Below are 17114 nucleotides of genomic sequence, written 5' to 3' on the forward strand. Positions count from 1 at the left end.
TGGAACCAGCTGTCCGAGGAAGTGATTGAGGTGGATACAATTACAACGTATAAAAGACATTCGGACAGGTATATGGACAGGAAAGGTTTACAGAGAAACGGGCCAAATGCAGGCCAATGGAACTAGGTCAGCTTCGGAAATCAGGTCAGCATGGACAAGGTGTGCCAAAGGGTCTGTTTCCATGCTGTAGGACTCTAGTACCATTCCTCTGCTGCCTCCCCGTAATCCGATATATTCTTCCTCTTCAGATAGCGATCCTTCGATTGAACCTGCCTCTACCACATTCCCGGGCAGTACATTCCATACCTTACATCACTCCCGGTCTGAAAGAATCTCCCCTCACACCTTCGTCGCCCCTCTTGGCAATTAGTTTAAATCTTTGCTCACTTGTCCCCGATGTGGGACCAGTTTCACCCTTATCCACTCTGTCGAGACCCACCACCTTTTGAGCTCCTCGCTCTCTCCTCACCTCTCTGCCTTCTCTCCTCTGACACAAACAATCCCAGCTTTTCCAATCTATCCACATTTGGCCTGCTCCTCACCTCTGGACCGATTCCTGAGAAGCTGATCTGGATTCCTTCCAAACCTTCATCTCTTCCTGAAAGTGTGTGAACCTCCAACTGAGGCTGAACCAATGTTTCATATGTTTACTATTACCTCCTGCTGTTGTACTCCAACCATCCATTGGACCCTACATGCTGTATGCTTTTGAAACCCCCTCTTGGAATCTGTCCTAGCACCTAAAATGAACTTTGCAGCGTTAAAGTGTTAAAGTCTTCATAGTCATTACACAGAGGTGGTGGTTTAACCAGAGGGTCACCAGCTGAAGGGAGAGGAGAGTCCCTCAGGGTAACCTGAGGTAGTGAAGGGATTGTACCCAAAGCTTTGGCATCACTCTGCCTCACAAATAATTCATCCAGTCAACCAAGCTCTACCTCAGCTCCCCCTCTGCATCTCTCCCACTCTCTGCGTCTTTCCCTCTCTCTGCATCTCTCTACGCACTACACAAAACCATGCTGTAGAAGATCGCTATAGAAAATTATGCTATTGAAGATCACTATACAAAATCACAGTATAGAAGATCACTATAGAAAATCGCGCTGTAGAAAATCACTATAGAAAATCGCACTGCAGATCACTCACGGAAAATCACGCTGCAGAAGACCGCTATAGAAAATCGCACTGTAGACGATCACCATAGAAAATCACACTGTCAAAGATCACTATACAAAATTGTGCTGTAGGAGATCACTACACAAAATCACGCTGGAGAAGATCACGATACAAAATCACGCTTTAGAGGATTATTATATAAAATCATGCTGTAGAAGATTAATAATAGGAAATCGCGCTATAGAACAATGCTATAGAAAATTGCGCTGTAAACCGTTATAGAAAATCACGCTGTAGAAGATGAGTATATGAAACGACACTGCAAAAGATCGCGATAGAAAATCACACTGTAAAAGATCATTAGGAGAAAGTGAGGACGGCAGATGCTGGAGATCAGAGCTGAAAAATGTGTTGCTGGAAAAGCGCAGTAGATCAGACAGCATCCAAGGAGCAGGAGAATCGACGTTTTGGGCATAAGCCCTTCTTCAGGAATGCCCTTGGATGCTGCCTGACCTGCTGTGCTTTTCCAGCAACACATTTTTCAGCTGTAAAAGGTCATTGTAGAAGATCGCAATAGAAAATTGCACTGCAGAAGATCACTAGAGAAAACCACGCTGTCGAAGATCACTATAGAAAATCATGCTGTAGAAGATCACTGTCGAAAATCACGTTGTAGTAGATCACTATAGAAAATCGCGCTGTAAGTGGTCAGTACAGATAATCACACTGTTGAAAATCGTTATAGAAAATCGCGCGGTACAAGATCCCGATAAAAAAATCACACTGTAGAAGATTGCTACAGAAATTCACGCTATAAAAGATCACTATAGGAAATCACGCCATAGAGGATCACTGTAGAAAATCACTTTGTAGAAGATCACTGTAGAAAAATCACTCTGTAGAAGACACGATAGAAATTCACGCTGTTGAACATCACTGACGAAATTCACGCTGTAGAAGATCACTATAGAAAATTACATTGTAGAAGATCGCTACAGAAAATCATGCTGTTGAACATCGCTGTAGAAAATCATGCTGTAGAAAATCACTATAGAAAATTGCACTGTGAAAGATCACTATAGAGTATCACGCTGCAGAAGATCGCCACAGAAAATCACACTGTAGAAGATCGTGTTGTTGAAGATCACTATAGAAAGAAACCATGTTGTAGAAAATTGCTATAGAAAATCACACTGTTGAAGATCGCTATTGAATATCACTCTGTAGAAGATCACTATCGAAAATCACGCTGCAGAAGATCATTGTAGAAAAACACGCAGACGAAGATCACTATAGAAAATCACACTGTGAAAGATCATTGCAGAGAATCGTGCTATGGAAGAGCATTATAGAAAAACATGCTTTACAAGGCCACAATACAAAATCGTGCTGTAGAAGATTGCAATGGTGAACCAGCTATAAAAAGGTCACGATAGAAAATCACGCTGTAGAAGATGACTAGAGAAAATTGCACTGTAGAAAATCAATATAGAAAATCACAGTGTTTAAGATCACAAATGGACATCACGCTGGAGATGATCGCTGCAGAAAATCTCACTATAGAAGATCACGAATAGGAATTCGTGCTGTAGAAGATCACTATAGAAAATTGCACTTAGAAGATCACTATGGAGCATCATGCCTTAGAAGATCATTATAGAAAATTGCAACACAGAAGATCACTAACAGAAAATCACGCTGTAGAAGATCGCAAAAGAAACTAGCACTGTAGAAGATCGCTATAGAGGATTGCGCTGTAGAAGATCAGTATTGAAAATTATGCTGGAAAAGATCACTATAGAAAATCGCATTGTAGAAGATCATTATGGAAAATCTCACTGTAGAGAATCACTACAGATAATCATGGTGTAGAAGATCACTACAGAAAACCGCGCCGTAGAAGATCACTACAGAGCATCATGCTCTAGAAGTTCGCTATAGAAAATTGCAACACAGAAGATCACTAACGGAAAATCATACTGGAGAAGATCACTACAGAAACTTACACTTTAGCAGATCACTATAGAAAATAGCACTGTAGAAGATCACTATAGAAAATCGTACCATAGAAAATAAATAACGGGAAATCACAGTGTAGAAGATCACAATGGAATATCGTGGTGTAGAAGATCACATTAGGAAAGTGTGCTTTAGCAGATCACTATAGAAAATAGCCCTGTAGAAGATCACTAGAGAAACTCGTACAGTAGAAAATAAATAACGCGAAATCACAGTGTAGAGGATCGTTATAGAAAATTGCGCTGCAGATGATCGTGATACAAAATCGCACTGTAGAAGATCACTACAGAAAATCACAGTGTAGAAAATCGCTATAGAATCACATGGTTGAAGATTGCAGTAGAAAATCACATTATAGAAGATCACTAACAGAAATTCTAGATCGCTATAGAAATCACGCTGTCGAAGATCACTACCGAATAGCGTGCTGTAAAAGGTCATTATAGAAAATTGCACTGTAGGAGATCACTACAGATAATCATGTTGTAGGAGGCCACTATAGAAAATAGCTCTGTAGAAGATCACTATAGAGAATCACGCTGTGGAAGATCAATAACAGGAAATCACGCTGTAGAAGATCGCTATAATCGTGCTGTAGAAGATCGCTATAGAAAATCATGCTGTAAATGATCACTATAGAAAATTGCGTTGTAGAAGATTGTTATAGAAAAATGAGCTGTAAAAGATCATTATAGAAAATCACATCACTATAGATAATCGTGCTTTAGCAGATCACAATAGAAAATTGCACTGTATAAGATTACTGTGGAAAATAGCACTGTAGAAGATTGCTATAGAGAATCACATTGTCGAACATCACTATAGAAAATCATGCTGCAGAGGGTCACTATACAAAATTGTGCTGCAGTAGATCACTACAGAAAATCATGCTGTAGAAGGTTGCAATAGAAAATAGCATTGTTGAAGATCACGACAGAAAACCGTGCTGTAGACGATCACTATGGAAAATCATGCTGTCAAAGATCACTACAGAAAAGTGCGCAGTAGATCGCTATAGAAAATCGCACTGTACAAGATTGCTATAATTGCACTGGCGAAGATCTCTATACAAAATCATGCTGTAAAAGATCACTATAGAAAACTGCATTGTAGATGATCACTATGGAAAATCATGCTGTCGAAGATTACTATAAAAAATTGTGCAGTAGAAGATCACAATAGAAAATCGCACTGTAGAAGATCACTATAGAAAATCTCGCTGCAGACGATCGCTATGGAAAGTCGCGCTGTCGAAGGTCACTATAGAAAATCGCACTGTAGAAAATTGTTATAATCACACTGTAGAAGATCACTATACAAAATCGTGCTGTAAAAGATCACAATAGAAAATCACTGCAGAAGATCGCTATGGAAAATCACTCCACAGAAAATCACTACAGAAAATTGTGCAGTATTACACTGCAGAAGATCACTATGGAAAATTGCACTGTACAAGATCACTGTAGAAAATTGCACTGTAGAAGATTGCTATAGAAAATTGTACTGTCGAAGATCCTTAGACAATTGCCCTGTAGAAGATTGCTATAGAAAATCGCGCTCAAAATGATCACGATGGAAAATCGTGTTGCAGAAGATTACTATAGAACATCGCGCTGCAGTAGATCACTGTAGAAAATCATGCTGTAGAAGTTCACTATTAAAAATCACGCCATAGAATATCGCGATAGAAAATCGCGCTGTAGAAGATCACTATAGAAAGTCACGGTGTAGACAATCATTACAGAAAATTCAGCTGAAGATCATTGTAGAAAATCACGCTGTAGAAGATCACTATTGCAAACCATGCTGCAGATATTTGCTATGGAAAATCACGCTGTCGAACATTACTACAGAAAATTGTGCAGTAAAAGATCACGGTAGAAAATCACGCTGTAGAAGATCGCTATAGAAATTCATACTGTAAAAGATCAGCATAGAAAATTGCGCTGTAGAAGATCGTTAGAAAATTGGGCTGTAAAAGATCATTTGAGAAAATCATGTTATGGAAGATTGCAGAAGATCACTATAGAAAATCTCGCTGCAGATAATCGCTATGGAAAGTCACACTGTCGAAGGTCACTATAGAAAATCGCACTGTAGAAGGTCGCTATAATCGCACTATAGAAGATCTCTATCCAAAATCGTGCTGTAAAAGATCACTATAGAAAATCACGCTGTAGAAAATCGCTATAGACAATTGTACCGTAGAAGATTGCTATAGACAATTGCGTTACAGAAGATCACTATCAAACATTGCGCTGTCAAAGATCGCTATAGAAAATGAGATTGTAGAAAATTTCTATAGACAATTGCGCTACAGAAGATCACCGTCAAAAATTGCACTGTCAAAGATCGCTATTGAAAATCGTGCTGTAGATGATCGCGACAGAAAATTCAGCTGTACAAGATCACTATAGAAAATCGCCCTGCAGAAGATCGCTATGGAAAATCGCACTGTAGAAGATCACAATAGAAAATCATGCTGTAGAAGATCACTAACGGGAAATCACACTGCAGAACGTCACTATAGATAATCGTGCTTTAGCAGATCACTACAGAAAATCTCACTCTGTAAGATCACTGTAGAAAATTGCACTGTAGAAGATTGCTATAGAGAATCGCATTGTCGAATATCACTATAGAAAATTGTACTGTAGAAGATCATTAGACAATTGCACTGTAGAAGATCGCTATAGAAAATCACGCTCTAAATGATCACGATGGAAAATCATGTTGCAGAAGATCACTATAGAATATTGCGCTGTCGATGATCGCTACAGAACATTCACCTGTAGAAGGTCACTATAGAAAATTCAGCTGTAGAAGATGACGATAGAAAATCGCAATGTGGGAGATCACTATAGAAAATCACTGTAGAATGGCACTGTGGCTCAGTGGTTAGCACTGCTGCCTCACAGCACCAGGGACCCAAGTTCGATTCCAGCCTTGGGCGACTGTCTGTGTGGAGTTTGCACATTCTCCCGTGTCTGCATGGGTTTGCTCTGGTTTCCTCCCACAGTCCAAAGATGTGCGGGTCAGATGAATTGGCCATGGTAAATTGCCCATAGTGTTAGGTGCATTAGTCAGAGGAAAATGGGTCTGGGTGGGTTACTCTTCGGAGGGTTGGTATGGACGTGTTGGGCCAAAGGGCCTGTCTCCACACTATAGGGAATCTAAAGAAAAGTTGACTTGAGGTGTAGAAGTTGCTTGGGGATGTATCGAATTGTCTATTAATATGAAAAAAATGAACTGCAGCAACTACTTAACCGGTGGCACAGTGGTTAGCACTGCTGCCTCACAGCACCAGAGATCTGGGTTCAATTCCCGCCTCAGGCGCCTGTTTGTGTGGAATTTGCACATTCTCCTCGTGTCTGCGTGGGTTTCCTCCCACAATCCAAATATGTACAGGTCAGGTGAATTGGCCATGCTAAATTGCCACAGTGTTAGGTGAAGGGGTAAATGTAGGGGGGGTGGGTTGCACTTCGGAGGGTCGGAGTGGACCTGTTGGGCCGAAGGGTCTGTTTCCACACTGTAGGTAATCTAAAAAACTGTCACTGCAGAAGATCGCTAAAGAAAATCACATTGTAGAATATCGCTATAGAAAATCTTGCTGGAGAACATTGCTAAAGAAGATTGCTATAGAAAATAATGCTGTAGAAGGTCACTGTAGAAAATTTTGTTGCAGAAGATCACTTAAGAAAATCATGCTGTGGAAGATTTCCATAGACAATTGCGTTGCAGAAGATCACTATAGAAAGTCTCGCTGCAGAAGATCACAATTGGCAATCGCGCTGTAGAAGATTACGATAGAAAATTGCGCCGTAGAGGATCACTATAGCAAATTGTGCTGTAGAAGATCATGACAGAGAATCATATGGAGGAAGATCAATAATGGAAAATCGTGCTGTAGATCACGATAGAAAATCATGCTGCAAGAAAATCACTATAGAAAATCACACGGTAGAAGATCGCTTATGGAAAATCAGGCTATAAAAAATCACAATAGAAAATCGCACTGCAGATGATCGCTATAGAAAATTGCACTGTAGAAGATCGTTAGAAAATTGTGCTGCAAAAGATCATTAGAGAAAATCATGTTGTGGAAGATTGCTATAGACAATTGCGCTGTTGAAGATCACTATAGAAAATCTCACTACAGACAATCACTATGGAAAGTCGCGCCGTTGAAAATCACTACAGAAAATTGCGCAGTCGATCACTATAGAAAATCGCACTGTAGAAGATTGCTATAATCGCATTGTAGAAGATCTCTATACAAAATCGTGCTGTAAAAGATCGCTATAGAAAATCACACTGTAGACGATCGCTATAGAAAATCACACTGTCGAAGATCACGATAGAAAATCGCACTGTACAAGATCACTATAATCGCACTGTAGAAGATCTCTATAGAAAATCTTGCTGCAGACGATTGCTATGGAAAGTCACGCTGCCAAAGATCACTGCAGAAAATTGCACAGTAGATCACTATAGACGGTCGCTATAGAAAATCACACAATAGAAGATCTCTATACAAAATCGTGCTGTAAAAGATCAATATAGAAAATCACGCTGTATAAGATCACTGTGGAAAATTGCACTGTAGAAGATTGCAGTAGAGAATTGCATTGTCAAACATCACTATAGAAAATTGTACTGTAGAAGATCCTTAGACAATCGCCCTGTAGAAGATCGCTATAGAAAATCACACTCAAAATGATCACGATGGAAAATCATGTTGCAGAAGATCACTATAGAATATTGCGCTGTCGATGATCGCTACAGAACATTCACCTGTAGAAGGTCACTATAGAAAATTCAGCTGTAGAAGATGACGATAGAAAATCGCAATGTGGGAGATCACTATAGAAAATCACTGTAGAATGGCACTGTGGCTCAGTGGTTAGCACTGCTGCCTCACAGCACCAGGGACCCAAGTTCGATTCCAGCCTTGGGCGACTGTCTGTGTGGAGTTTGCACATTCTCCCGTGTCTGCATGGGTTTGCTCTGGTTTCCTTCCACAGTCCAAAGATGTGCGGGTCAGATGAATTGGCCATGGTAAATTGCCCATAGTGTTAGGTGCATTAGTCAGAGGAAAATGGGTCTGGGTGGGTTACTCTTCGGAGGGTTGGTATGGACGTGTTGGGCCAAAGGGCCTGTCTCCACACTATAGGGAATCTAAAGAAAAGTTGACTTGAGGTGTAGAAGTTGCTTGGGGATGTATCGAATTGTCTATTAATATGAAAAAAATGAACTGCAGCAACTACTTAACCGGTGGCACAGTGGTTAGCACTGCTGCCTCACAGCACCAGAGATCTGGGTTCAATTCCCGCCTCAGGCGCCTGTTTGTGTGGAATTTGCACATTCTCCTCGTGTCTGCGTGGGTTTCCTCCCACAATCCAAATATGTACAGGTCAGGTGAATTGGCCATGCTAAATTGCCATAGTGTTAGGTGAAGGGGTAAATGTAGGGGGGGTGGGTTGCACTTCGGAGGGTCGGAGTGGACCTGTTGGGCCGAAGGGTCTGTTTCCACACTGTAGGTAATCTAAAAAACTGTCACTGCAGAAGATCGCTAAAGAAAATCACATTGTAGAATATCGCTATAGAAAATCTTGCTGGAGAACATTGCTAAAGAAGATTGCTATAGAAAATAATGCTGTAGAAGGTCACTGTAGAAAATTTTGTTGCAGAAGATCACTTAAGAAAATCATGCTGTGGAAGATTTCCATAGACAATTGCGTTGCAGAAGATCACTATAGAAAGTCTCGCTGCAGAAGATCACAATTGGCAATCGCGCTGTAGAAGATTACGATAGAAAATTGCGCCGTAGAGGATCACTATAGCAAATTGTGCTGTAGAAGATCATGACAGAGAATCATATGGAGGAAGATCAATAATGGAAAATCGTGCTGTAGATCACGATAGAAAATCATGCTGCAAGAAAATCACTATAGAAAATCACACGGTAGAAGATCGCTTATGGAAAATCAGGCTATAAAAAATCACAATAGAAAATCGCACTGCAGATGATCGCTATAGAAAATTGCACTGTAGAAGATCGTTAGAAAATTGTGCTGCAAAAGATCATTAGAGAAAATCATGTTGTGGAAGATTGCTATAGACAATTGCGCTGTTGAAGATCACTATAGAAAATCTCACTACAGACAATCACTATGGAAAGTCGCGCCGTTGAAAATCACTACAGAAAATTGCGCAGTCGATCACTATAGAAAATCGCACTGTAGAAGATTGCTATAATCGCATTGTAGAAGATCTCTATACAAAATCGTGCTGTAAAAGATCGCTATAGAAAATCACACTGTAGACGATCGCTATAGAAAATCACACTGTCGAAGATCACGATAGAAAATCGCACTGTACAAGATCACTATAATCGCACTGTAGAAGATCTCTATAGAAAATCTTGCTGCAGACGATTGCTATGGAAAGTCACGCTGCCAAAGATCACTGCAGAAAATTGCACAGTAGATCACTATAGACGGTCGCTATAGAAAATCACACAATAGAAGATCTCTATACAAAATCGTGCTGTAAAAGATCAATATAGAAAATCACGCTGTATAAGATCACTGTGGAAAATTGCACTGTAGAAGATTGCAGTAGAGAATTGCATTGTCAAACATCACTATAGAAAATTGTACTGTAGAAGATCCTTAGACAATCGCCCTGTAGAAGATCGCTATAGAAAATCACACTCAAAATGATCACGACGGAAAATCATGCTGTAGAAGATCACTATAGAATATCACGCTGTACATGATGCTACAGAACATTCAGCTGTAGAAGATTGCTATAGAAAACTGTACTGGAGAAGATCGCTATGGAAAATCACATTGTAGAAGATCAGTATAGAAAATCACGTTGTCGGAGATCAGTATAGAAAATTGCGGAGACAATCGCTATGGAAAATCACACTGTAGAAGATTGCAATACAAAATGGCAGTATAGAAGATCACAATAGAAAAACACGCTGAAGAAGATCGCTTTAGAAAATTCAGCTGCAGAAGATTACTATAGAAAATTGCACTGTGGAGATTGATATAGACAATTGCGCTGCAAAAGATCACTATAGAACATCTTGCTGGAGAAGATCACTGTAGAAAATCACTCTGGAGAAGATCACTGTAGAAAGTGTCACTGCAGAAGATCGCTAAAGAAAATCACATTGTAGAATATTGCTATAGAAAATCTTGCTGAAGAACATTGCTAAAGAACATCGCACTGTAGAAGATCGCTATAGAAAATCATGCTCTAGAAGGTCATTATAGAAAATATTCTTGCAGAAGATCACTTAAGAAAACCATGCAGTGGAAGATTTCTAGACAATTGCATTGCAGAAGATCGCGATAGAAAATCTCGCTGCAGAAGATTGCGATAAAAAATTCAGCTGTAGAAGATCTCTATAGAAAATCGTACTGTGCAAGATCACTATAGAAAATCACACTGTAGAAAATCACTGTAGAAAATGTCACTGCAGAAGATCATTAAAGAAAATCACATTGTGGAATATCGTTATAGAAAATCTTGCTGGAGAACATTGCTAAAGAAAATTGCACTGTAGAAGATCGTTATAGAAAATCATGCTGTTGAAGGTCACTATAGAAAATTTTGTCGCAAAGGTTAATAAAGAAAATTATACTGTGGAAGATTTCTATAGACAATTGCGTTGCAGAAGATTACTGTAGAAACTCTCACTGTAGAAGATCGCAATAGACAATCGCGCTGTAGAAGATTACGATAGAAAATTGTGCTGTGGAAGATCAATAACGGAAAATCGCATTGTAGATCACAATAGAAAATCATGCTGCAGGAGATCACCATAGAAAATCACACTGTAGCAGAACATGATAGAAAATCACACCCTAGAAGATCACAACAGATTATCACACAGTAGAAGATCCCTATAGAAAATCACGCTATAGATGATCATTACAGAAAATTCAGCTGAAGAAGATCGCTGTAGAAAATCACGCCGTGGAAGATCACTATATAAAATCACACTGTAGACGATCATTACATAAACTTCAGCTGAAGAAGATCACTGTAGAAACTCACACTGTCGAAGATCACTATAGAAAATTGCATTGTAGACGATCGCTACAGAAAATTGCACTGCAGAAGATCTCTATACAAAATCACACTGTAAAAGATCACCATTGAAAATCACACTGTAGACAATCGCTATAGAAAATCACGCTGTGTAAGATCACTATAGATAATCACGCTGTATAAGATCACGATAGAAAATCACGCTGCAGAGCATTGCTATATAAAATCGCGTTGTAGAAGATCACTATAAAAAATCACGCTGTAGAATAATATGATAGAAAATTGCGCTGCAGATGATCACTATGGAAAATCACGCTGTTGAAGATCAGTACAGAAATTTGTGCAGAAGATCACTATAGAAAATTGCACTGTAGAAGATTGTTAGAAAATTGTGATGTAAAAGACCATTAGAGAAAATCATGTTGTGGAAGATTGCTATAGACAGTTGCGCTGCAGAAGATCAGTATAGAAAATCTCACTGCGGTAGATCACTATAGAAAATTGCACTGTAGAAGATCGCAATAGACAATCGCGCTGTTGGCAATCGCTACAGAAAATTCAACTGCAGAAGATCACTATAGAAAATCATGCTGTAGAAGATTTCTATAGACGATTACTTTGCAGAAGATCACTATAGAAAGTCTCGCTGTAGAAGATTACTATAGAAAGATTACTATCACGCTGTAGATCGCTATAGAAAATCATGCTGCAGGAGATCACTATAGAAGATCACACTGTAGAAGATCACTGTAGAAAATCATGCTGTAGGTGATCATTACAGAAAATTCAGCTGAAGAAGATTGCTGTAGAAAATCACACTGTGGAAGATCACTATAGCAAATCACACTGTAAAAGATCACTATAGAAATTGCGTTGCAGACGATCACTATAGAAAATCGCACTGTAGAAGATCTCAATACAAAATCACACTGTAAAAGATCACTATAGAAAATCACACTGTACAGAACATCACTATGGAAAATTGTGCTGTAGAAGATCACGATAGAAAATCACACTGTAAAAGATCACGATAGAAAATCACACTGTACAGCATCACTATGGAAAATCGTGCTGTAGAAGATCGCTATACAAAATCACGCTGCAGTAGATCACTGTAGAAAATCACGCTGTAGAAGATCACTATAGAATATCGCGATAGAAAATCGCGCTGCAGACGATTGCTATGAAAAATCACACTGTCGATGATCACTACAGAAAATTGCGCAGTAGAAGACCACTATAGAAAGTTGCACTGTAGAAGATCACAATAGAAAATCGCATTGTAGAAGATTGTTAAAAAATTGCGCTGTAAAAGATCATTAGAGAAAATCATGTTGTGGAAGATTGCGATAGACACTTGTGCTGCGGAAGATCAGTATAGAAAATCTCGCTGCAGACGATCGCTATGGAAAGTCGCGCTGTAGAAAATCACTACAGAAAACTGTGCAGTAGTTCACTATAGATAATTGCACTGTAAAAGATTGCAATAGACAATCGCATTGTAGAATATCACTATAGAAAATCGCACTGTCAAAGATCGCTACAGAAAATCACGCTGTAGACGATCGCTACGGAAAATTCCGCTGCAGAAGATCACTATAGAAAATCACACTGCAGAAAATCACCATAGATAATCACACTTTAGCAGATCACGACAGAAAATTGCACTGTATAAGATCACTGTGGAAAATTACACTGTAGAAGATTGCTATAGAGAATCATATTGTCAAACATCACTATAGAAAATTGTACTGTAGAAGATCATTAGACAATTGAGCTGTAGCAGATCACGATAAGAAATCGTGCTCTGGAAAATCACTATAGTAAATCATGCTGGAGAAGATCACTATGGAAAATCACATCGTAGAAGATCAGTATAGAAAATTGTGGAGACAATCGCTATGGTAAATCGCACTGTAGAAGATCGCAATACAAAATGGCAGTATAGAAGATCGCTATAGAAAAACACGCTGAAGAAGATCACTTTAGAAAATTCAGCTGCAGAAAATTACTATAGAAAATTGCGCTGCAGAAGATCACCATAGAAAATCATACTGTAGAAGATCGTGAGAGAAAATCACATTGCAGAATATCACTATAGAAAATCATGCTGTAGAAGGTCACTGTAGAAAATTTTGTTGCAGAAGATCACTTAAGAAAATCATGTTGTGGAAGATTTCTATAGACAATTGTGCTGCAGAAGATCACTATAGAAATCTCGCTGCAGAAAATCACTTTAGAAAATCGCACTGTAGAAGATCACTATAGACAATCGCGCTGTAGAAGATTACCATAGAAAATCGTCCTGCGGAAGATCACTATAGAAAATCACACTGTAGAAGACTGCTATCGAAAATGAGGTAAAAACAATGACTGCAGATGCTGGAAACCAAATACTGGATTAGTGGTGCTGGAAGAGCACAGCAGTTCAGGCAGCATCCAACGAGCAGCGAAATCGACGTTTCGGGCAAAAGCCCTTCATCAGGAATAAAGGCAGTGAGCCTGAAGCGTGGAGAGATAAGCTAGAGGAGGGTGGGGGTGGGGAGAGAGTAGCATAGAGTACAATGGGGTGAGTGGGTGAGGAGATGAAGGTGATAGGTCAAGGAGGAGAGGGTGGAGTGGATAGGTGGAAAAGGAGATAGGCAGGTCGGACAAGTCCGGACAAGTCAAGGAGACAGTGCTGAGCTGGAAGTTTGAAACTAGGATGAGGTGGGGGAAGGGGCTATAGAAAATGGCACTGTAGAAGATCACCACAGAAAATTGCACTGTACAAGGTCACTATCGAAAATCACGCTGTACAAGATCACGATAGAAAACCACGCTGCAGAGCATTGCTATAGAATATCGCACTGCAGTAGATCACTGTAGAAAATCACACTATAGAAGATCACTATAGAAAATCGCATTGGAGAAGATCACTAATAGGAAATTGCACTGCAGAACGTCACTATAGATAATCGTGCTTTAGTAAATCACTATAGAAAATTGCACTGTATAAGATCACTGGAGAACATTACACTGTAGAAGATTGCTGTAGAGAATTGCATTGTCAAACATCACTACAAAGCATTGTACTGTAGACAATCACAAGAAAATCACGCTCAAAATGATCACGATGGGAAATCATACTGTAGAAGATCACTATAGAATATCATGCTGTAGATGATCACTACAGAACATTCAGCTGTAGAAGATCGCGATAGAAAATCACGTTGTAGAAGATCACAATAGAAAATTGCATTGTAGACGATCACTACAGAAAATTCAGCTGTGGAAGATCACTATACAAAATCGCACTGCAGAAAATCACTATGGAAAATTGCACTGTAGAAGCTCACTCTGGAAAATCGCACTATAGAAGATCACTAAGGGGAAATCACAGTGCAGAATGTCACTATACAGAAAGTGCGCTTTACAGATCACTATGGAAAATTGAGCTGTAGAAGATCACTATACAAAATCATGCTGTAGAAGATCAATAACAGGAAATCGCACTGCAGAAGATTGTTAAAGAAAATTGCACTGTAGAAGATCGCTAACAGGAAATTGTGCAAGAGAAGAACGCTAATGGAAAATCGTGCCGTAGAAGATCACGACATAAAATGACGCTGTAGAAGATCACTAGAGAAAATTGCACTGTAAAAGATCATTGCAACGAATCACGATGTGGAAGACTGTTATAGAAAATCGCACTGTAGGTGATCGCCATGGAAAATTCAACAGTAGAAGATCATGATAGAAAATCATGCTGTAGAAGATCACTATAGAAAATCACGCTGTGGAAAATCACTATAGAAAATCATGCTATGGAAGATCACTATGGAAAATCACGCTATAGAAAACCACTCACAGAAAATTGTGCTGTTGAACATCGCTAGAGAAAATCACACTGAAGAAAATCACTAACAGAAAATTGCGCTGTCGAAGATCACTATCGAACGTTGCGCTGGAGAAGTTCACTGATGAAAGGTCACACTGTAAAAGATCACTAACGGGAATTCGCGCTATTGAAGATCGCTACAAAAACTCACGTTGTAGAAGATCACAAAATGAAAATCGCACTGTAGAAGATCACTAATGGAAATTCACGCAGTTGAAGATCATTGTAGAAAATCTCACTGTAGAAGATCCCTATAGAAAATCACATTGTCGAAAATCACTATAGAAAATTACACTGCAGAATATCACTACAGAAAATTACGTTGTAGAAAATCAGGATAGAATATCATACTGAAGAAGATTACGATAGAAAATCACACTGTAAAAAATCACTATAGAAAATCATGCTGTAGGAAATCACTATAGAAAATCGCACTGTCAAATATCACTATAGAAAGTCACGTTGTAGAAAGTCATAGAAAATCACGCTGCAGAAGATCACTACAGAAAATCACACAGTAGAAGATCGTTATAGAAGATCAGCTGTAGAAGATCACTGACGGAAAATTGTGCTGTAGATATTCACTATCGAAAATCGCACATTAGATGATCACTATAGAAAGTCGCACTGTAATATATCACTATTGAAAATCACACTGTAGAAGATCACGCACAGAAAATCGCACTGTCAAATATTGCTATAGGAAATCACGCTGTAGAAGATCGTTGATGGAAAATGGCACTGTAGAAGATCACTATCGAAAACTGCACCATAAAAGATCACTATAGAAAATCATGTCGTGGCAAATCATGATAAAAAAATCACGTTGTAGAAGGTCACGAACAGAAATTTGCGATGTCGAAAATTACTATAGAAAATCACACTGTAGAATTGTGCTGTAGAAGATCACTACAGAAAATCACACTTTAGAAGATCACTATAGAAGATCGCACTACAGAAGATCACCAAGGAAAATCATGCTGTAGAACATCACGACCGAATATCGTGTGGTAGAAGGTCGCTATAGAAAATCGCGCTGTAGAAGATCACTAAGGAAAATCAGCTGTAAAAGATCACTCACGGAAGATCATTACAGAAAATCACGCTCAAGAAAATTGCTATAGAAAATCATACTGCAGAAGATCACTATGGAAAATCACACTGTAAAAGATCACTATCAAAAATCGCGCTGTAGAAGATCACTATCAAAAACTACACTATAAAAGATCACTATAGAAAATCACGTTGTAGAAGGTCACTAACAGAAATTTGTAGTGTCGTAGATCGCTAAAGAAAATCACACTATAGAAGATCACTATGGAAAATCACACTGGAGAAGATCACTCTCGAAAATCACGCTGCAGAAGACCGCTCTAGAAAATCATGTGGTTGAAGATCAATATCGAAAATCGTGCTGTAGAAGATAATTACAGAAAATCAGGCTGTAGAAGATCACTCTACAAAATCATGCTGTAGAAGATCGCTGTACATAATCACACAGATCACTGATGGAAATCCACGCAGTGGAAGATCACTATAGAAAATTGCGCTGTAGAAGATCACTAATGGGAAATCTTGCTTTAGAAAATCACTATCGAAAGTGGCGCTGTAGAAGATCGCTATTGAAAATCGCGCTGTAGAAGATCACTAACCGAAAATCTTGGTGTCGAAGATCACTAAAGAAAACCGCACTGCGGAAGAACACTATAGAAGGTTGTGCTGTAGAAAATCACTATAGAAAATCATGCTGTAGAAGATCACTGACGGTAAATCACACTGTAGAAGATCACTAACCAAAAATCGTGGTGTCAAAGATCACTACAGAAAATTGCACTGCGGAAGATCACTGTAGAAAATCAGGCCGTAGAAAATCACTGTAGAAAATCAGGCTGTAGAAAATCACTATAGAAAATTACGCTGTAGAAATCATGATAGAAAATCACGCTGCAGAAGATCACTATAGAAAATCATGCTGTAGAAGATCACTATAGAAAATCAGGCTGTATAAAATCACTATAGAAAATCACGCCGT

General features: G+C 39.0%; 1 protein-coding gene across 3 annotated transcripts in view; it reads right to left on the reverse strand.

Annotated features, from left to right (window-relative positions):
- Positions 1 to 17114, reverse strand: part of LOC140489334 (SH3 and multiple ankyrin repeat domains protein 1-like) — a 431419-nt gene that overhangs the window by 254003 nt on the left and 160302 nt on the right. The gene's annotated exons all lie outside the window — the stretch shown is intronic.

This window comes from Chiloscyllium punctatum, chromosome 18 (genome assembly GCF_047496795.1).
Source record: "Chiloscyllium punctatum isolate Juve2018m chromosome 18, sChiPun1.3, whole genome shotgun sequence".
NCBI lineage: Eukaryota > Metazoa > Chordata > Chondrichthyes > Orectolobiformes > Hemiscylliidae > Chiloscyllium > Chiloscyllium punctatum.